The 22,549-nt window shown below is 33.8% G+C and overlaps 1 long non-coding RNA gene across 2 annotated transcripts in view; it reads right to left on the reverse strand.

Moving 5' to 3' along the window:
• Positions 1 to 22,549, reverse strand: part of LOC145245795 (uncharacterized) — a 159,884-nt gene that overhangs the window by 2,052 nt on the left and 135,283 nt on the right. The window contains exons 1-2 of one of the 2 annotated variants that reach the window (XR_013863034.1): positions 21,316 to 21,432; positions 18,489 to 18,569 (exon numbers count right to left, since the gene is read on the reverse strand). This is a non-coding gene — a long non-coding RNA (uncharacterized LOC145245795). Of the gene's footprint in view, positions 1 to 18,488; positions 18,570 to 21,315; positions 21,433 to 22,549 lie in introns of those variants that run through there. The other variant, XR_013863033.1, reaches the window with a different exon arrangement.

Raw genomic sequence — 22,549 nt, forward strand, 5'->3', positions numbered from 1 at the left:
CCCCACCGAGCAAATTAGGCACAAGGCCGATTTTTAATGTGAGGAGTGAAGGGAGGGGGAAGGGAAAAAGGGGACCAGCTCCCGAGAGGTGGGAAATGGGAGCTGGTTAATGGTCAGGCATGTGGGGTTGCCCCCACATCTGGTCTTTGCTAGTCATAGCTAGTCATAGCTTGCAATATCTGCCGGAACAGATGGTATTTATTTGCTCCCCCACCGAGCAAATTAGGCACAAGGCCGATTTTTAATGTGAGGAGTGAAGGGAGGGGGAAGGGAAAAAGGGGACCAGCTCCCGAGAGGTGGGAAATGGGAGCTGGTTAAAGGTCAAGCATGTGGGGTTGCCCCCACATCTGGTCTTTGCTAGTCATAGCTTCCAGCATCTGCCGGAACAGATACTACACTTTGATCCTGGCCCGAAGGCCAAGTACAATTTGTCAGTAGAGATGGCAGATGAGCAAATCTGATAAAAAGCAGCTGCAGCAGCATTTTGTTTTCCAGGGCAATACACTATGTCGTAGCTGAAACAGGCGAGTTCTAATTTCCATTTTGTAATCTTTTCATTTTTTATTTTGCTTTTATGTTTAGGGTTTAGCATGAAGGAGACAGATTTTTGATTTGTGATGAGTTTGAAATGTTTCCCAAGTAATAAGTGTCACCATTTTCAAATCGCTTCTACAATAGCAAAGATTTTCTTTTCCACTGCAGAATGGTTTTATTCGGTAGAAGTCAGAACTCTTTAAAAGAAACAGGCGAACAGTTTTGCATTAGATAGACAGCAATAGCATGTTCCGACAAACCAGTTTCGATTTCAAAAGAAGAATCAAAGTCTATACTTGCTAGATAGGATTTAGCAATCACCTTTTTTAGACAAAGAAAGGCATCAGACTGTTTCTCAGTCAGAGGAAAACAGGTAACTCTAGTAAGGGGATATAATTTTTAAGAAAAATTTGATATCTAGTTAGAATAGTGGGAGAACATTCCCATCGCTCGTCAAAGAGAGGTGAGGTTCTTTGGTATTAGAAGGTCCATCAATCCTTTAAGTCTATCGGGGTTGGGTTTTACTGATCCCTTGCTAATGTTATACCCAAGTAAATCTACGGAGCTAAGTGAGTAATGACACTTAGTTTTATTCAGAGTTAGGCCATACTTGGCCACATTATCTATGAAGCCCTTTAGATTCCTGTCATCATCTGCCTTATTATGGCCACATATAGTGATGTTGTTGATATAGGCATAGGTCCCTCGGAGATTTCCCACTTTATAATATCGTCCATCACTTGCTGAAAACATCCCATCAGTCACTCTAAAAGAATTCAACAGAATTGGTATTGAGACCTAGTAGCTTAAAATGCTGTATATTGCCGTTCTTCTGGTTTAATGGTAATTTGATGATATGCACTAGTCGAATCAAGGGTACTAAAAGTTCAATAGCTGGCGATCTCATTTACCATATCGTCTATTAGAGGAAGGGGGTAATCATCCAGTAGAGTAAAACGGTTTATAGTCTGGGAATAATCCACGATGAGTCTTTTCTTGTGATTTCCTGGAAACTAATGTTTCGGCTCGCCATGGAGATTGAGAAGATTTTATAATTCCTGCCCTTAACATGCAAGATATCTCAGACGGAATGAATTTTAAGTCAGTTAAACTGTGTCTTTTGGATTTCACAGCTATCGGATGACAGTTAGGAGTTAGATTAGCAAAAAAGGATAAGGAATATTATTCACGGCCATCAGTCCACAGAAAAGGCTTTTTAACCTTGTCCAGGTGAATAAAATTTTCGGAGTTTCCTGTGTCAACAAGTATATTGATAGATGTACCCTTGATTTTCCCACATAGAGTCGACCGAATTAGACACTGCAAGAAGTTATATGCCTGAAGAGAAGAACCAAGGATAGACTGACCGGGATTGATAGCAGCAGCAGCTGGAGGCGATTTACAAACTTAAGCAAAATGTTTTTCCTACAATTTTTACAGATAGAGTTCTAAGCAGGACACTTACTTCTGTTATGTCTCTGGTTCCCTCAAAAGAAATATTATTGTCATGAGATGGCTACTAAATGTTCTCCATCGTCTGTAGACTAAATCTCGTTATCCGTTTCATCGGTCTGAATAGTCATATTTACCGAGGAGTAATGTTGGGAGTGAGACACTAATTGCTTTTGAGCTGTCTCAAGTGTGAGCGCTTGGTCACAAGCAGCTTTTAAATCTTGTGTCTTATTTTCTAATTTGTCTTTGTCGAATATGATTCAATGAAATGTCGTTGATAAAGGTGTCTCTGATATATTCATCTCTAGCCTGTATTTTTGTAACTGCTTGGAACTCGCAGTCCTTGACAAGTTTTTTTAAAACCTGGGTGTACTGGTCTACGCTTTCATCGGGTTGCTGTTGATGAGTAGCCAGTAAGTGCCTGCAAAAAATACTATTTTTGGGCTAGATGAAGACTCCTTCTAGAACATCAATGGCTGTACTGTAGCTGTCGCCGTCTGAGATATGTTTAAAGATAGTTGGTGACATTAACTTGATGAGTAAGTTCAATTTAAGCTTCTCTGATCGAGGTGTTTCTTGGGTTTCACAAGCTTCATCGAAAGACCTTTTCCAATGTCGTCAGATGTCTGCAGAATTGGGTTTGTTCGGATCCAGGTCCAGGCATTTGGGTTCGAGATACTTTTCCATATATTTGTTTGCAGAATAAATTGAGCGAAGAAAGACAAAAGGGAGACAAGAATAGCTTAAGTAAACTTTATTCGGCAAACAAATCTGCATAGATATTTACAATAGCTAGCGTCCGTTTATCAATATGGAGATTTTTAAAATGTAAAACAAAGGGGTGAAACTCCGCGCCAAACAATAAGAAGTGACTGGAGAGTTCTCCTCATTCACCGCAATATAAAAATAATGTTCTACAAATATTCAAAATTCTGTAGTCTCGCTTATTCCACATGTTTATGACATTTTTAACTATTTCTTTTTTGCAACTTTTGTAATCGCATAGAGTTATCTCCCCTTGGACCGTCTGTATCCAACGAAAATAATTTGAGTGAAATTAAAAGTATTTAGGTTTTAACATTCAGTTAATTTCTATTTCAAATTATGCAGAGTGAAAAAATCGGTTTCGCCATATTATAGACAATTTATTTTTTATTTTTTTATTTTTTTTTATTCAATTTTCACCCCAAACAAGGCACAGTGCCACTTTGAAGCAGGGGGCTACTATCAGGGACTTAATTAGCGGGGTCATTATGAAGGGAGATGAGTAGAAAGATGTTTGTTAACATTACACTTGAACTTCTGCATATCATTGCAGTTGGGAAAGCAGAATCCCGGAAGGGAGTTTCAAAGACCCGCAGTTCTGGGGAAGAAACTATTGGAGTAAAAGGCTTTCTTGCACCTAGGGATCTCTACTGTAAAGGGATGAGACTTAGTAGCTTGTCGGGTTTGTCGGGGGTAGTTACATCGGGGAGGTATAAGTGTTTGCAGTTCGTCAGAGCATTCACCATTGAAGTATTTGTAGAACAGGCAGAGGGATGCAACATCTCGTCGATGGGACAGAGGCTGAAGCCTAGATGACAGTTCAGGACCTATCAGGTTGGCGACTCTCTTTTGAACCCTGTCCAGGAGCGAGAGACAAGAAGCAGATGCACCAGCCCAGATGTGACAACAGTACTCCATACATGGGCGAATGGTTGCCTTAAAGAGGTATAGGATACTGTCAGGCGTAAGTAGTTTTCTAGCACGGTAGAGGGAGCCAACAATTTATTTTACTGCAACCATGTTTTAGTAAAGAAAAATAATAACATAAATTATAGAAAGTTGCATCATACATAATTCGTATTTTCGGATTATCCAGATACTATTCTCATTTTGGATATTATTCTCACTATGTTTCGGAAGATGTGACCTCCAATCTTCTTCAGTTACATCTTGTTGAAGCTTGGGGATTTTTATGTCAAACTCGGAAATCTATCCAGAATTTTTCAAAATGAACCTAATCCAAGGGTGTAAATTGTTCTCATTCTTTCAGCCATGACCAAGTAAAAATCTTAAATAAGTAATTTTTATTTTATTCTATTCATCACTTTTAGTAAGGATTGGACCTTTAATCTGCAGAAGACTGATTTTTATTTAACACCATTTGCGTCACGTGTTTTTAATTTTAAGATAAATTTATCCAATAGTTTTTAAATCAATAGAAACATTTATTTTTCCTTTTCAAAACAAACCAAATATTGCTCATTACACTCTGTTTCATCTTTATTATATTTTAAATTTCATAAAAATCTGTCCAGTATTTTTTTTTATATATCAATAGATATACAGACAGACATACAGATGATTATTTTTATTATAAAGATTTTTTAAATTTGATGTTATGATTGATTGATTTTGCTGTGAGGGAGAGTTCATGTTAGTGTCAGGAGTAGATAAAATAAGTTCAGGGAACTTCTACTATCAGAGTGTTACCACTGTCGACCAAGGGAAGAGTCTATCATGTATACACAATGTCATGATGTATAGAAGTGAAAGTTGGCCAGCAAGGGTTGAGGACATGCGTTGCATGGTGAGAAATAATATGAATATGAAAATGATATGATGGATGTGAAATATGAGGAAAATTTAGTTCTGATGACCTCAGAGGAAAATTAAATCTGGACTGTATAGAGAAATGTGTGGACAACAGGAGACTTTGTTGGTATGACCACAGTGAAAGAATGGATGAGAGTTCTGGGGTTAGGTGATTTAGAACAGTTAAGGTAGGAGGTCAAGTACTACATGAAGGAAGTGATAAAAATGAAAGAAAAAGGGACAAATAAAGACATGGTCTTATCCTCGAGTGGCTTCTTGGCCTTGATAATGTGGTGATGCCTGTGTAAAAAAAAAAAAAAGATAGGTTAAGTTGGAAGTCGATTTCTTAAAGTCATCCAACACATGCCAGCATGTAAAATAGACATTAAATAGAAGCAGAAGATGCTGCTGCTATTGCTCTTGATGATGATGATGATGATGATGATGATGATGATGATGATGATGATGATTCTTTCATCATATATCCATTTAATGTATTTCTTTTCCCTTGTTATCAATCACATTTGCTTAATATTAAATATTTGAATCAACCTGTTGATTTCACCAAACCATAAATCTTAATCATATCGTATGAATCCGAAGATTCTATTCTACTTCTAGAAAATGGTATCTATATAATATAATGGTATCTGTATAATATAATGTTATTTGTATAATATAATGTTATTTGTATCTATGGTATTTCTAGAAAAACAGCATTTTTGGGGGGTTTTTTTTGTTTTACATGGAGGTTGCCACTTATCAAGGCCCGGAAGCCACTCGGAGATAAGGGTTATTGCGTGTACAGTAATCAATTGGATAGTATCGTAGTAATCGTTAGTATTGGAGATTTGATAAAGTGTCTTACTTAAGGGGGCGGTTCATCAGGAATTTGTTTATGTTGGACTTGAAAACATCCAAGTTGTAGTCAGGTGGGAAACAGGTAAGGAGTAAAGAGTTCCACAGGCATGCAGTTCCAAGAAAGAAGCTTTGTTCATGGAATCTATGCTTTGATTTAGGTACAGATAAAGAGTGGGGAAAATTATTGACAGTGGTTTCAGCTAGACGGGTGTTTATTGTGAAGGATTGGCGAGGAGGGGAGACCAGAGATTAGAGATCAGACGAGCACTTGCCATGGAAATAACGCTACTTACGGGAGGGGCCATGAGAAAGTTGTCAACATCCTAAATGAAAGTGATTTTGTGGAATGAACTGAATTCGAACTTAGGACATTCAGGTTGTCAGTCTGTGTCGTTAACCACTTGACCACCGTCACCTGCCATAGATGTTAATCAGCTATTATTATACTAAAGCTGAGTTTATCAAAGTTTTTTTTTTCTTAACGATTCTCTCTCTATATTCTAATCACACAAAATGAATGTTAAAATATTCTTTAATATTGGGATTGAGTTATGTTTTTACAAAAATCACCCATCTCTTACTAAATTTCTGTTTCTCACTCTGTTGTCCTCAGCCCTCCACCTCACAATCTTATCATATACAATGTCTCACATTTTCGTTTCTATCTCTTTATGTTTATTAACAGTCAAAAGTAATAAAAAAAAACTAACTATAAAGCATTAGAGATGTAATATCATGACAAGTATTAATACTATTTATACAGAATCGGCTTCACAATCTAGTGGGGGAATGTTCTCTTTTCCTCCACACAGATATCTTCTCACAGAGGAGACGTTGCTAGTATTTCTTTACTATACCATTATTTTCATGATAGGTGTTCGTCTGAGCTCCAATCTTTGGCTCCACACTGTAAAACATTAACAGCAAAAACTCATCTAACTACAACCATTGTAAAAAATTTTCCTTTCGTCATTTGTGCACCTGATGATAAATGGAACATCCATGAATCGAGTTTCTGCTTGTCTACGGAACACAATACCACAGGAATGTTTCCCAGTTGACTCTAGCATGGTCGTTTTCAAGTCTAATAGTAACAAATTCTTGTTAAGCCGTTCTCTTAAATAATTAAATTTTACTCAAATCTAAAGATTGTTTGCAATTCTCAAGGTGTTAGTCTAATCCACCTGATATAAATGCATTAACCCGTGTTCTCGAGTGGCTTTTGAACCTTGATGAGCATTGATAAATTAGTAAAAAAAAAACATGTGAAACTAGCTTTTACGACATGGTGGATGGTAAACTTGACATTAGAAGGATTAACAGTCACACTAAAACTGATAGTAAAGTAGAATAGGAAGACGAGAAGCCTCATTCTAACATTTAATAACAGCTTTTTTTTTATCTTTGTTAGTATAACTTGTTTAGTGAAAAGCGTTTGTCATTGAAAGTGCTCTGGTGTGGAGACGTAGATTAAAGATTAGACAAGTCTGTTGAAAGAGACAGAGTTCGTGTATGTTTGTGTTTAAGTTATAGTCCGTAGCCATGATGTATTATTTTCTGTAAAGTTAGTAGTAGAAACGTGTGTCATAAAAGATTAAAGACAGCAGTGTAGGATGAGAAAGAGAGTTTGTGTGTGTACTGTATTGAAATTCGTGTGCAGACTGCAGAGATAACGATGTTGGCTTGTTTGTATTTACATCTTAATTGAAACTCGGAAGGCGAGTGAGTTCTGTTGAGTCCCAAGAGAGAAGTTTGAGAAGTTTGATTCCTGATTACTTCTTAACTTGTTTTTTTTGTTTTTTTGTTACTTGGACATTAAGACTCGCAGACGGCATCACCAGAGTGACATTCGTTTAGTTTCTCTCTACATTTTCTCGCTTCCCGAGCCCAACTACCTAGAAACTCAATTCTGGAACACATAATATAATTTCTTTTATTTAACACATTAATTTTTAGCATATTTTATCAAGGGAGCTAATCGTTGAAACCTTGCCTCAAACACGCTAGCTTCAGGTGGTTTATTTCTATTTGTCACCAGGTTATTTTGACATGTACTAATGTGACCCTCGCCAAAATTAATACTAGTTACATAATCGCAATTTAACTGCATAAGGTCCCAACATAACACAATGGGTAACATTCACTTAGTATTTTTGTGAAAACTTTTAACACTGTTAATTAAGCAATATTATAGACAGTCTTTGATAAAAAAATTTTCCATCAGAATCCATGACAAGCACTATTTGGAGCAATAACTATCGATAACCAGAGTTAAACAGGGTGACATTCTTGCACCAATGTTGTTCTCTATTTATTTTATGATAATTATTTCCTATGCTTTTTAGTTCTGTTCATTCAACGTTCTCATACGTTTCTGAACCACTGGAAGGATTTTCAATGTCGCTCGATTTAATGGGAAGTCTAAGATTTTTTAAAGTTTATGCTGACTTTGTTGCGCACATTGAGGAGGATGTTCTGGTGAAAATGGACTTTAGGATAATGCTTTTCTGGATCTTCAGAATGTCAAATTAAACATCTATGCCAGGGGAATAAGATTAAATGTAGTTGATACCGCGTTATATCTTGTCAGCACTTTCTTGCAAAATGGATCCCGTGATTCTGAAAAACTTCTAAGAATCGAAAAGACAAGCAAAGCTTTTGGTAGAATTCAGAAGCATGTGTGATCAGACAAGTCATTGGCACCAAAAATAAAAAATCATGTGTTTTGTCTGTACTTCTGTATTCTTTGGAAATATGTTGTATGCGTTGTGTTGTTTGTCTGTCTCTATCGGAACAACAGAAACCATTTGTTCATCCTGAATGGTAGGGTGGGGAGGCCATCATGGATGAGTGCAGAGATGGCTAATAAGCTTGAATCTTCGCTTGAAAAGTTCTGCGATGAGAAAGTGGAATGGTAGCAGACGTCGAGGATTTCAAAGGCTTTTTCATGTGATTCTCTGAACTTTCCTGTCACTTTCATATTGGTGGGCACTATCGTGAATAGAAGCCAATTGGTTCTATCTGAAGCTGCCTGCTTCCATGACGTTGGACGCTTTTGGTGAAGCTTTCAAAGTGTCTTTAAATCGTTTTCTCTGGCTGCCGTAGAAGCACCTGCCATGTTGGAGCTCACCAAACAAGCTTCTTGGGCAGTCTGTAGTCTCGCATGCAGTTTACATGACCAACCCAGCAAAGTTGGGCTTTTATCAGGTATCATGATACTAGGGATGCTTGGGAGCTTGGCGCAACTGAGAACTTCTGTGTCTGCCAGCTTATGTAACACAGTTTCCTTAGTCTGGTGGTGTGGAAGTGAATTTGCAACTAGTTTATCCAGACATACTTCTGTATTCTTTGGAAATATAGACAAAATACTGATAAGTTGCTTGAAAGGTTCCACCAAACTTGCCTTTTTATGTTTTCGCCCATGAGTGATCAAAAAAAAAAAAATAAATAAAAAATAAAATAAAGGCTTCGTACGAATGTTTTCGTGTTGCTCTTTTTTTTTTTCTGCATCCTCGTTGTTTCACCTCACTGTTTGTTCATGTGTGGCTGTGTCGTCCAGTAGTTGTCGATTTCTTGGTCTGTCTTACTAGGGTGAATAAACTACTACTTTCTGATTCTCTCTCTTCTGATCTTGAAAACACAGTGCAATGGGGGAAAAGGTGACTGGTTAATTTTTATGCACTGAAAATGAAGCTTCGCTCCGAATTGCTTTGATCTCCATCACACTCCAATTGAAATGAATGATTCTCATCTTGATAAAGCACCATGTCTTGACAAGCTTCTGGGACTGACCTTCACTTCTGATCTGAAATGGGACACATACATCAAATCTGTTGCCAAGATAGTTTGATCACTCTACTGCTCCAGAAGATATCTTATTGCCGATGCAATCCCCTATCTGTATAAGAGCCAGGTATGCCCTAATATGTAGTACTGTTGCAACATCTGGGTAGGAGCTGCTTGGTGTTCCCTATCCTGTCTTGATAGAATTCAAAACCGCCTTTGAAACCTAATAGGTGATGCCCTTTTCTTTTCTCTGAAACCTTTTTTCCACAGAAGAGATGTTGTGAGCCTGTCTTTGCTCTATTATTATTTTCATGGCAAGTGCTCGACCGAACTCCAATCTATGGTTCCCCCTTGCCAAACTCTCACAAAACACTCGACTAGCTACAACCATTCTAAAGGATTTCCTCTCACTATCTATCTGTGTCTAAATCTAAACGCAGATTCCATGAATAAAGCATCTTTCTCAGAACTGCCAACTGTGAAACACTGTTCCACTCTCCTGCGTCCCAGTTAACATGGTAGCCTTCAAGTCCAATGTAAACAAATTTTTTTTGAGCCGTCCCCATAAATAATAAACTTCTACCAGATTTACACCATAAATGATTATAACACTACCACCTTACATTCATTAACCCTTATTCTTGAGTGGCCTTTGGGCCTTGATAAGTGGTTACTCCAAAGTAAAAAAAAAAATGCATGAAAAACACAAGAAAACTTTGCAGAGTTCTTCAAGGTTTTATTAGGGAGAATCCACTTATGGAGAGAGAGAGTGAGAGGGAGACTAATAATTATTTCCCTCTTAACTTAGTTTTCTAACTTAAAAAATGAGAGACAAAGATATTCGTCGTAAATCATTCTATATTATTGGAACATGTCCCATCTACACAACTTTCAAAATGAGATTGACTGAAACTCTTAATTTTCTCTCGTTCAAAAAAATGACGTCATATCACGATCGTTTCAAACTCTAGAGAGTTTAAACTGTTGCCTCACTGCTTCCTCATGTCACCTGCCTCTGGGTACAATTCTGCTTTTTTTTTTACAAAGGAGTTACCACTTATCAAGACCCAGAAGTTACTCGAGGATAGGGGTTAATGAGTGTACAGTAGTCAATGGGAAAATGTCATAGTAATCGTTAATAGTGGAAATTTGGTAAATTGGATTACTTAAAGGGACGGCTCATCAAGAACTTGTTTACATTGGACTTGAAGACGACAGTCAGTTGGAAAGCAGGCAAACGGAAGAGAGTTCCACAGGCGTACATCTCTAAGAGAGAAGTTGTGTTCATGGAATCTACATTTAGGTTTAGGCACAGACAAAGAGTGGGGGAAATTATTGATAGCGTTTTCAGCTAAACGAGTACTTTTTGTGAAAATTAAGCAAACGGGAGACCATAGATTGGAGCTCAGACGAGCACTTGTCATGAAAATAACGATAAAGCTTTCAGGTAGTTTATCATTACATGCACTAAATGTGGCCCTTGTCAAAATTCACACTAGTTAACTTAATCCGTACTTACTGGTGTAGGGTCCCTGCTATGTTACAGCCTCAGGAGAATCCTAAACGTTAATTTGCAATCACTCAAACCAATCACTGCTGTTTACAGCAAAAGAGTTTCATGTCTTGTTCTCTTCAGGAAAATAGAAAGTGGAACTTGTTTTATTTTTGGTAGCCTCATAACTCTCACTTCCTTTATTTTGTCCTTTAGTCCTCACATTCCATGAGCGATGTTTCTGACAAAGGGGAAAGAATTTCTGTTTTCTGGATGAGAATCTATCCATCTAACACTTATCGTTGGCTGATTTTTTGCCCTTGAAGTAATATTTTTTTTTTTAGATCAATCGCTTCATGTATTGCAGCAATTTCCATTTTACAATTGATGTACCTGGCATAGAAATGCAGAGTCAAATACAGTGGGAAGATGATAGGCTTAATAAACAATTGTTATACTTGAGCAATTTTAGTAAATATCTGAAACAAAATCCAGAGAGACGTTTTAAGGATACAAAGACAATCTGAAAGCACTTAGCATGAACGGGAAAAATAGAAGAGGATGGGTTTAACGGAATCAAGTCTGACGGCTTTATAAGATTTGAGATAAGGTGACTAAAATACTCTTTGAATACGCTTTTTGGAAGTGGTCAGTGTTGAACGTCCTAAATACATTTCAGTCTATGTGTGTAGTTCCTGTGGCAGAGCCTGTTTGCCAAAGCTCATCTACTGAGTCACATGAGATTTCAAGCAACAACCAACTCTGGAAGTGTCAAACGGAAACCAATTATTTCATCATATCTGCAACAAGACTTGTAAAAATAAATCGAAGCTGCTACCTGGCTGGCCATAACTGGACATTGTAATCTAATTGACATGGTCTTCTTCTGTAAAGAAATTGGAATAACCATGTCATATATATATATATATATATATATATTTGTCATCCACATACAGTACTGTTTCGTATCATAACTCATCAGTGTGGCTAGACAAACACCTTTCCCCAGCCATGGATTGAACCTACAACCGTCACGTTGATAGTTGACAGCTTTAACTATTGGGCTATGAATCAGTGCCGTAAATATTTCTCCTCATGTGAGTATTAGATCCACGCCCGCCCGTTGCAGGAAGTGCTCAAACCATCATTTGTTTACAAACAAATAAATAGTTGGCTTTGCTTAATTGCTTAAATACGTGTTGAGTGAAAATATATTTACAAAGTGCTCAACCCAAAGAGGAGGAGCTTTAAATTGTCATATATATATGTGTGTATATATATATATATATATATATATATATATATATATATTGCTTTAAAAAATAGCCATCAGAACCTGAGGGCTCCTTTCGCCAACAAACATAAGGAATTAATCGTAGGACTATGGATTGTCTAGGTCTCTACATGTGTTTGCTTGTCTTACTATTTTCCATTCAATTTCTGGCGAACGTCCGCTTTCTTTGAGTTGCCAGTATTTGTTTGCTAGAGCTGTTTTCATTCGGTGTTTTTTATTTGTGAATGTACTTTTGTGGTCATACACCAAATGAAAACAACTCTAGCAAACAAATACTGGGAATTCAAAGGAAATGGATGTTCGCCGGTAGTCGAATGGAAAATAGTAAGACAAGCAAACACATGTAGAGACCTAGACGATCCATGTAGATTATGCCTTCATGAAAAATTTGCTATCCTATACTTTAAAGAACACCAACATCTATTAAACTGTAGGAGAGAAATAGCGAACAACTGTGTTTATGGGATAAACTTTACTCTAGGATAGCGATACAAAATAATTTTAAAACTAACAACAACAATAGAAAATAAACAAATAAAATAAACATACATATACATAAATTATCATATATATATATATATATATATATATATATATATATATATATGCATACATATATACATACATATATACATATATATATATATATATTATGCATAGATCATCGTATAATGATTAGATCACTGTCTGATTGACGTAAATGAACATTTAAAATTAAAATGTTTAAATTCAACGTTATTTCACGCGGTTAATGGTAGCCCAATTGATACGGTCTTTGCTAATCGAGTCAGAGATGTCTCGTGTTGCAGGGTTCAAATCGTTTGACTAATGTTAATTGTGACACTCTGCACTGAAGATTTCCGAAAGGATGAAACACTAGTGTCTGTAGGTATTTAATTATTATAGTAAAAAAATAATTATGACAGCCCCTTTAAGAAATTCGTTTCTTATCGTTGAGCACTTTCAGTTGAATTAAAGTCGGTCAATTTAGCTCTTATGCATAGATCATCGTATAATGATTAGATCACTGTCTGACTGACGTAAAGAACATTTAAAATTAAAATGTTTAAAATCAACGTTATTTCACGCGGTTAATGGTAGCCGAATTAATACGGTCTTCGCTAATCGAGCCAGAGATGTCTCGTGTTGCGGGGTTCGAATCGTTCGACTGGTGTTAATCGTGACACCCTGCACTGAAGATACCCGAAAGGATGAAACACTAGTGTCTGTAGGTATTTAATTATTATAGTAAAAAAAAGAATTATATATATATATATATATATATATATATATATATATATATATATATATATAAACTAACATTAAAAAACATTTAACCTAGGTTTAAAATAGGTCAGGACACTAGATATCAATGCTCCCCGCTAAAATAACCCACACAAAGGAATGGGTGAACTAGAGGTCAACTGGGCCTTTGTCCTGTAAGTGCCTGCTCATTGACTGATTAGGAAGCGTGCGGCAGAAACTAGAAAGCTGATTGGCTGACAAAAAACTCAATAGAAGGTGCGTATATAAAAATCCTCGCATAAGCCTGATGAATCCTAGCATGGATGAAATGCGGAATATTCTGTGTAGCTTAATTGCCATAGATATTTCATAACTTACTACCTACCTCTACCTACATATTGAGCACTGTTGAAGTAAATACTTAAAGTTTACGCATAAATTTATACTTTCGTATATTAATTTATGTGATTAAATGAAGTAAACATATATATATATATATATATATATATATATATATATATATATATATATATATAAGACTGTAAAAATGTAAAAATATATTTTCCTTAAATTTATTGTCCGACAGGATACTCAAATTAGGTATATTGAAATTTCCTTAATCATCACAGTTTCAAAGAAATGCGTTTTTCTCATCAGAAGAAAGATATTAGCAAATAGAGTGAAGCCATGAATTTGTTGGTACTGGTATTAATTGAAACAGCATTATATGAAAGTTAGTCATAAATGCAAAAAATAAAACTTTTTTGTGTAAAGAGTTCATAAAATGGGGCAAAAAAAATTTAAAAAACAAAAGAATAAATTAAAAGTCAAGGATTAAAAATCCAGATTAAAAGATATGGAGAGGTCAAGTATTATCAATACGAAAAGATAATATATATATATATATATATATATATATATATATATATATATATATATATATATATAATAAGTGACCTTGTCTGTCTGTCTGTTTATAGGAGGAACGGTCTATACCAAACTAATCTGTCAATTTTTGGTCTGCAAACTTGAAACTTGATATACAGGGTATTTGCAAATTGGATTTGATTAAAAGAATAATAAAAATAGCTGCTAAGGGGTCAATTTAAAAAAAAATGGAACTTGTCAGGCATAAGTCGACTAAACATGTTTTTTCTAATTATTTTTAATGTTTAAATAATTTTTAAGGTTTGGATATGTATATGTACTTAACTCAGATGATAACAGATAATGCTCAAGAGATACCTGTTCTGGTTTCGATTCTAACTGATAGCACCCAATCATATTTTTTAAACTTTTAAAACCACTATTATAAATTGGAGACAATATAATAATCAATTGAGTATTGACTCTATAATAATAAATATGAAATCTGCATAAAATAAAACATCATAGTTCAACAGATTTTACATCTGAGCAATGCCTGGCAGCCTGCGAGTATAATATATATATATATATATATATATATATATATATATATATATATATATATATATATATATATATATGGACTGTAAATTATATTTTACATGAACTTATTGTTTGACAGAATACTCAAATTACATATATTGAAATTTCCTTAATCTGCGTAGTTTCAAAGAAATGCGTTCTTCTCACCAGAAAAAATATATTGACAAAATAGATATTATAACGAAGCTATGAATTTGCTGGTACAGGCATTAATTGAAGCAGCATTATATGAAAGCTAGTTATAAATTAAAAAAAAAGGTTTTAGTGTAAAGAGTTCATAAAATGGATGAAAACTTGAAGGATAAAAGGATAAATGAAAAGTTATTGGTTTACAAACCCAGAAGAAAATATATGAAGAGGTTAAGTATTTTCAAGATGAAATGATGACAGGAGACAATCTTCCCATAAGAAGAATCCGGAATTATACTGTTGACAAATAGATTCAAATTAAAATCCCAAATATGTGTAATAGTCCCAAATGTTTGTAATCCAAGTTTGTAGAAAAATTAATTAACGGCCATGGGAGTTGTTAGCCTGTTAAATTGTTGATAAGTGAGAAAAACTTGAACGATTTGAAATAATCTTTATTCCTCAACTGCTTGCAAATGGATTTTTCTACAAATCTGGATTACAAACAATGATTTTGTGTGATTATTATAAGGCAAATGCATTCAATCTAAAAATGCAGATAAAGCTCGTTTGAAGTTTATATATATGTTGTTGATAAAAAAAATGAATGCTGACTGTATTAACTAGAAAGGTTTTATTCATGGGCTGGAAAACTTTGAAAATATTTTTTTTTTTTTTCTAATGCGTTAATAAAACCTAAGTTTATGCAAATTATAATTTGCTAAACAGTTATATGCCAACAATGGCGGCTGAAACAATTGTACGCAATGTTGTGCTCAATAAAAACAAACTTTCCAAAAATGAGTAAATACTTGTGTATCTATCCTTATTAACGTGGTATCTGTAAAGAATATATATATATATATATATATATATATATATATATATATATATATATATATATATATATATAAAGTTGAGATGTTTTCTCATTCTGGCATTAATATTAAAAGCCTACTTTTTCTATTTAAAAATTGTTAAAACGAACTTAATATACTCAGTCATGGATATGTGAGCGACTACATGAAGGTTAAATAATTTTCATATTCCTTAGAAAAACGAGCGTTAATAAATTGTTTATTCATTTTATATGGTTTCTTATTGGCTCTATTTCACTATTACATTGAATTCTATTTATGCATAGTTACCACATTCGGCATAATTGAATGCAATTTAAGCTAACAACGTTCTAGTGCACGGATATATATATATATATATATATATATATATATATATATATATATATATATATATATATATATATATATATTGGGTATTTGAACCTGTAGCACACTTTCGATTCGATCTTTAGTCGGTAAAAATTGCCACTAAAGGGGTCCAAATTTAATACAAAACAGTTGATCTTGACAGGGTAAGTCAGATAAAACATTACTCATGCCGCTATTGTTACACATGTCCAAAATTAAACATTCATGGCTCAAAGTCACTTAATTTTTAACCTTTTATATGCATCTATTGGTAACTCAGACTGTAATGAACACTGGAGAAATAAATAACCGCTAGGGCTGGAGTGTTAAATGTTCTGCTTTCGATTCTAGCGGATGGTACCCAAGTCATATTTTTATAACTTTTAAGATCATTACTATATATTGGAAAATAATCAATAGAGAATAATGAGAAATCTGCATGAATTAAAATATAATTGAGCATCGCCGGGCAGTCTGCAAGTGTGTATATATATATATATATATATATATATATATATATATATATATATATATATATATATATATATATATGCTAGTATATATATGTACATACATATTTTAGAAAATATATTTATATACATTAACAATTATATGTATACTAGACATTTAGCCCGTTAAAAACAGAAAAAAAAAAATCATAGACTGTTGGCGTAACTAATCCCTGTTAATCCGTAACTGTGCATCGAATGGATACCATAATGCTTAGTTCACTGCACCTTATTATAATAAATACAAAATTTGAGCCAGATCGGACTAGTAGTTTCCAAGAAAAAGTGGAATGGATAGAAAGACAGGCAGATTTAGAGAAATATAATATAGATACGTCTCACTTAACTTTAGTCGGGCAGGTTATCTCGGTATTCCATAAGAATCTTTCACTTAGTGATACAAGCACCAAGTAAAAGATTGTTTCAGCAATCGGCCTCACTACTTTAACAAAAATCTATGCTAAAACACAATTATTTCCCTCAAGCTTTTTTCATATAGATCTTAATCAAACAAAATAAATGTTTAAATATTCATTAGTTTGTGATTGAGCTACGTTTGAAAAAAATCTATTTTAATTATTCTAATTAGCCGTAATTTGCAATTAACTCAACAAATCATCTATTTTTAAAAGTGTTTGTTTATTTCTCATTCTTTTTCTTTTTATTTTGCTTGACTCGTGACACAATCCTTATCAATTTCATTTCTGTCTCTGTCTCTGTTTCTATCTGTCTGTGTCTCTCTCACTCTTTCTCTCTCTCTCTCTCTCTTCCCCCCTCTCTCTTTCACTTTTTCTCTCTCTATCTCTATTCTCTCTGTTTATTAACAGTGAAAGTTAATAAAAAAAATAATAAAACTAACTATAAAAGAAAAGATTGAAATAGGGCATTATAAACAATAGAGAATATCACCACAAGTATTAATAATATTTAACCCAAGAGAGGGAGAGATAAAGAAAGAAAGAGGAAGAGACAGATAGGGCGTAGAGAGAAGCACAAATAGAGGCCATGAGACAGAAAGAGGGAGAGAGAGGGGGAGAGAGAGAGAGAGAGAGAGAGAGAGAGAGAGAGAGAGCGAACAGAAAAACTAATTATGGAGTTTGTCTTTTTATTATTTTTTTTTATTTACCTACTTTTGCAAACTCACGTTTTCTTGTATTTCAACAATCTAATACGAACTCATTGGATGACCCAACAAGTCATTATTCTTTTTTAGTAACTTTTATTTATGGCACATATAAATGATGTTGTTGATAAGCAGAAACATGAGATAATTACTCTGCACAATTAGTCATTCGCGTTTTAATTCTCATATAAGTTGAACTTGGATCAAAAAGTATATTAGTAGAGTAATGACCACGTCTATCCAGTGGGTGAATGCTACAAGAATAAATTAGATGCAACAATGTCCTCCTCCTCCTCCTCCTCCTCCTCGGTTTAACATCCATTATGCTAGCTTGTGTGTAGCCAACTTTTAGAAACTAACGAACCTATCTCTGACCAGGTCTTTATACATCCCCCTTTTTCTTTCAAGTCCATCTTTATTGCTCCCTTCGATGTTTTCTGTGGCATACTCACGTCAACTGACCTTTCTACCTCAACTGTTCTACATCTACTAACCCAAGAACTCCCATCCATCCATTACAACATGACCATACCATCAAAATCTCTTAGGTCGGCACACATCTCCCATATTGTCCAGATTTAATCTTCCTGTGATGTCATCAGATATAGACCTTTAAGACTCATATTACACATCGATCGTATCATTCTCATATCCTTTCTGTCCATGCAACGAATGTCCTCAACCCTCACAGAGTAGTTTTCACTACAATACATCATCACAGTGTGTACACATGTTTGATAGACTCTTCTGTTTGTCGACAGTGGAAACACATTGTGGGTTAATCATGGTAAAAGTTTATGAAACTTACCCATCCATTCTTAACTCTTGCAATCACATTAGTACTAGCTTATCCCCGTGCTTCTTCGGTGTCATCAAGGCAGCAAAACTTCTGAAAATGTCAATAGAGAGAAATCTTATATTGAACATTTAATATTTCATTTTATTACGTAGTCTACATATAAATACAAAAATTAGCATATTAACCTAGAATTTGGTGACATTGCTTTTTTTACATTTTTGAAAAAAAAAAAATTCTAAATGACTAATTGAATGAATTTTTTCAATGACTAATATATCTTTTAAATGTTAGAACTAGTGTATCATTCTCTTTTTGACTGCGATACCCTTAAAACCATTCAAATATGTACCAATCAATTTTGAATGTAATGACCAATGTATCATTCTCTTTTAAATGTAATAACGTATATTATTCCAATTTAAATATAACATGTGTATTATTGTCTTTTAAATGTAATAACATGTATATTAGTTTCATTTGAATGTAATAACATGTGTATCATTCTCTTTTGAATGTAATAACATGTGTATTATTCTATTTTTGGATGTAATAACATGTATATTATTATCTTTTAAATATAATAACACGTGTATTATTGTCTTTTAAATGTAATAACATCTACATCATTCCATTTTAAATATAATAACATACATATCATTACCTTTTAAATGTAATAACATGTGTATTACTTTCTTTATATGTAATAACGTGTATCACTCCCTTTTATATGTAATAACATGTGTATCATTAACTTTTAAATGTAATAACATGTGTATCATTCCCGTTTAAATGTAATAGCATGTGTATAATTCCATTTTTAATGTAATAACATGTATATTATTCTCATTTAAATGTAATAACGTGTATTATTGTCTTTTAAATGTAATAACATCTATATCATTCCCTTTTAAATGTAATAATATGTGTATAATCTTTTTAAAATGTAATAACACGTGTATCATTCTCTTTTGAATGTAATAACATGCGTATTATTGTCTTTTAAATGTAATAATATGTTTATTAGTTACATTTGAATGTAATAACATGTGTATTATTCTCTTTTGGATGTAATAACATGTATATCATTGCATTTTAAATGTAATAACATGCATATTATTTTCTTTTAAATGTAATGACATGTGTATCATTGTCTTTTAAATGTAATGACATGTGTATTATTCTTCTTGTCATGTTGTAACTTGTGTATCATTTTCTCTTGAATGTGATAACACATTTATCATTCTATTTTAAATGTAATAATATGTGTATCATTTTCTTTTGAATGTAATAACATGTGTATCATTCTCCTTTTAATGTAATAACTTTTGTATCATTCTCATTTGATTAAATAGCGTGTTTATATTTTTTATAATGTAATAACCTCTGTTTCATTCCTTGGTTTTACTCATAAATTGAGTATAACTTTCATGAGTGATTATTTCTATGCTCAATCGTGATTAACCTCAGGTTGCTTTGAAGTTTTTTAGTTGATGCATTTTCAAATGGTGGTGGAACATGCACTCAACAATTGTATAAACATTTTTCAGTTAAAGAAGTTTTATATGTCAAATTAAAAATTATTAATTTTGAAGATGGCAAGAATAACTTGAAGGAACATAAGATAAATTAATACTTGCTATTACTTGGCACTAAGCCACCTGCACTCTCCACTGGGGAAGTGACAATGGCTGAGTGCTTGAACTGTACTAATTCTGAATCCAGTTTATTTAACAGAAACATCAATCATCAAAACCGCACCTGGCCTTCAAGAGAAGAGGTGAATAAAATAAATTACTATTTGATAAAAAAAAATACAGGGGTGACTGCTCTGTGGAATTGGTAATAAAATTTACAGTACTTTCTCTAATCTAAGCATATTTGGTAGAAATAAATTTCAGTTTGTATCTGACTTGTTCACCAAGTTTTTCATGAATGTCCAGCAGTCCTTGTTTTATTGCTGTTCATTGATAAGCACACCTTTATTTGACGTGCACAATTGTTTGTGTTTCTGACACACTTTTCTCTTGGAATTGCTCTGGTTTTGGCAATTCAGAAATCGTCTAATAATTGTTTTGATGGACATTGTCTTTGAGATAAACCCACAGATAAAAATTTGGAGGGTTAAAGTTTGGTGAGCATGTAGTTCATTCACAAACACATCATCTACTGATGAGACGATCATCAAAGTGTTTCCCACATATCACTGAATAACAATAAAATAAAGATTGTTGGCCATTTATTACTGTAATTTGGTGGACAGGTTAAACGTAGACTGAAGTTTATTCCTATTAAATTATAGATAGATTGAAGAAACAATTGTGAATTTTATAAACAATCTCATGGGTGCAATTTTTTAAAGAAATTTACTTAAACTTTAATATGTTCTGTTAATTAGTTTATAGTATTGCATTTTACACAGCCTCAACAAAAGAATACAATCCATTGTTCTTGTATTCATTCTGGCAATTAATTGATATAATTAATTAATTGTTCAGAATTTTTGGTGTGTAGAGAATGATTTAAGAAGATGATAGTTTACAGACCAAATGATGGAAGGTTCAGCTTCCAGATATACTACAGGAAGTGTAGAAGAAGCTGAAGAATACACGGTTGGAGGTAACAAACTTGACTTATGGCGGACGAAAGAGCTTCCAACGCACAGGGGGACATGCTGATGGAATGATGAAGTTGAGAAAGGCATCAAAGTAGAAATGAAGGAATCAATGCATAAAAAGTTTAGTGAATGAGGAATTGCTTGTATATCTGATAGCAAAGGAGAAAGCAAAAAGTTCAATCAACAATTGCTAAGAAGGAGGCTGAGCAAGGCTTCACTTACCCACTCGTTGGTTTTGCTTCTTTTTCTTCCCTGTAGCCGAGGGTAGAAAGTTCTATCATGTCAATCAGGTCCGATGTTCATTCACTACCACTCTCAATCCAGGTTTCCAATAATACTATGAAGTAATGACCAAAAGAATGAAGAATTCAGAATAGCTAAACAGATATCAAAGACATTGTCATTGCTGAGACCACTCATCTTTTTTAAAGCATTTGTTATCAAGTTTTGATAATGGGTAGCCATTACAATCCTTTTCTGATCATAGTGGAGCAATCCTCTTTTAGCTAGTCTATAGAGCCTTCATTATTTATAAACTCGGATTGTAAATGAAAAGGGAAATCGTGTTAGTGTTATTATTGCAGAGAAGTAGATAAAGTGTAAGGGATGCAAGAAGAGCAACATACAAACATACAAAGCTGAGAAGATATACTACGAAGAAATGGTAAAAAAATGAAATATTCCGCATAGTTAAACAAATGACAAACAACAAATATGGATATTGTTGGAGAAAAGTCCATTAAAAAATGACAATGGAATGTTAGCAACAAATGAACAGGACAAGCGGGATATCGAAATGTCATTATGAGAAATTGTTGAAGAAAATCTTCAAGTTAAAGAAACAGCATCTGGTCTAACTACAAGAACTGAAAAAGAAATGAGATGGGAAGCTGTGAATGAGATCAAGAAGAGTAAGACTGGAGGACCCTCAAGCTTCATTAAAAAAATGGTGAAAACTGCAAATGAAACAGATATTAGGGTGATCACAGATTTTGGCAAATAAGATCATAAAAGTAGACGTTACTCCTGAAAGACTGGAAACTTAGTACAATTATGAATGTTTACAAGAGTAAACATTAGAATAAATTGTAGAGGCTTAAAATTAATCCTGAAAATGATTGAACGAATAATTGAAGAGCAAATAAAAAGTCAGATAAGCATAGACGAAATGCATTTTTCTTTTATGCCCGGGCAAAGTACCACTGATGCAAGAGAAGTACCTTGATAAGAAGAAGAACCTGTATTTTGCTTTTGTGAATCTGGAGAAATCTTTTGACAGAATACCTAGGAATGTTGTCTGGTGAGTTTTGCATAAACTATAGACAAACAAGTCGCCAAGGAAAATTATTATTTTAATAAGTGATGTACAGAAATACTCAAAGTCGTGTAAAAATTAAAAGCACATTTAATGATACAAATTTAATGTTAAACCAGGAGTACATCAAGATTTTGTACC

Source organism: Euprymna scolopes, chromosome 23, assembly GCF_053919585.1.
Source record: "Euprymna scolopes isolate OS-2025 chromosome 23, ASM5391958v1, whole genome shotgun sequence".
In the NCBI taxonomy this organism is placed as follows: Eukaryota; Metazoa; Mollusca; class Cephalopoda; order Sepiida; family Sepiolidae; genus Euprymna; species Euprymna scolopes.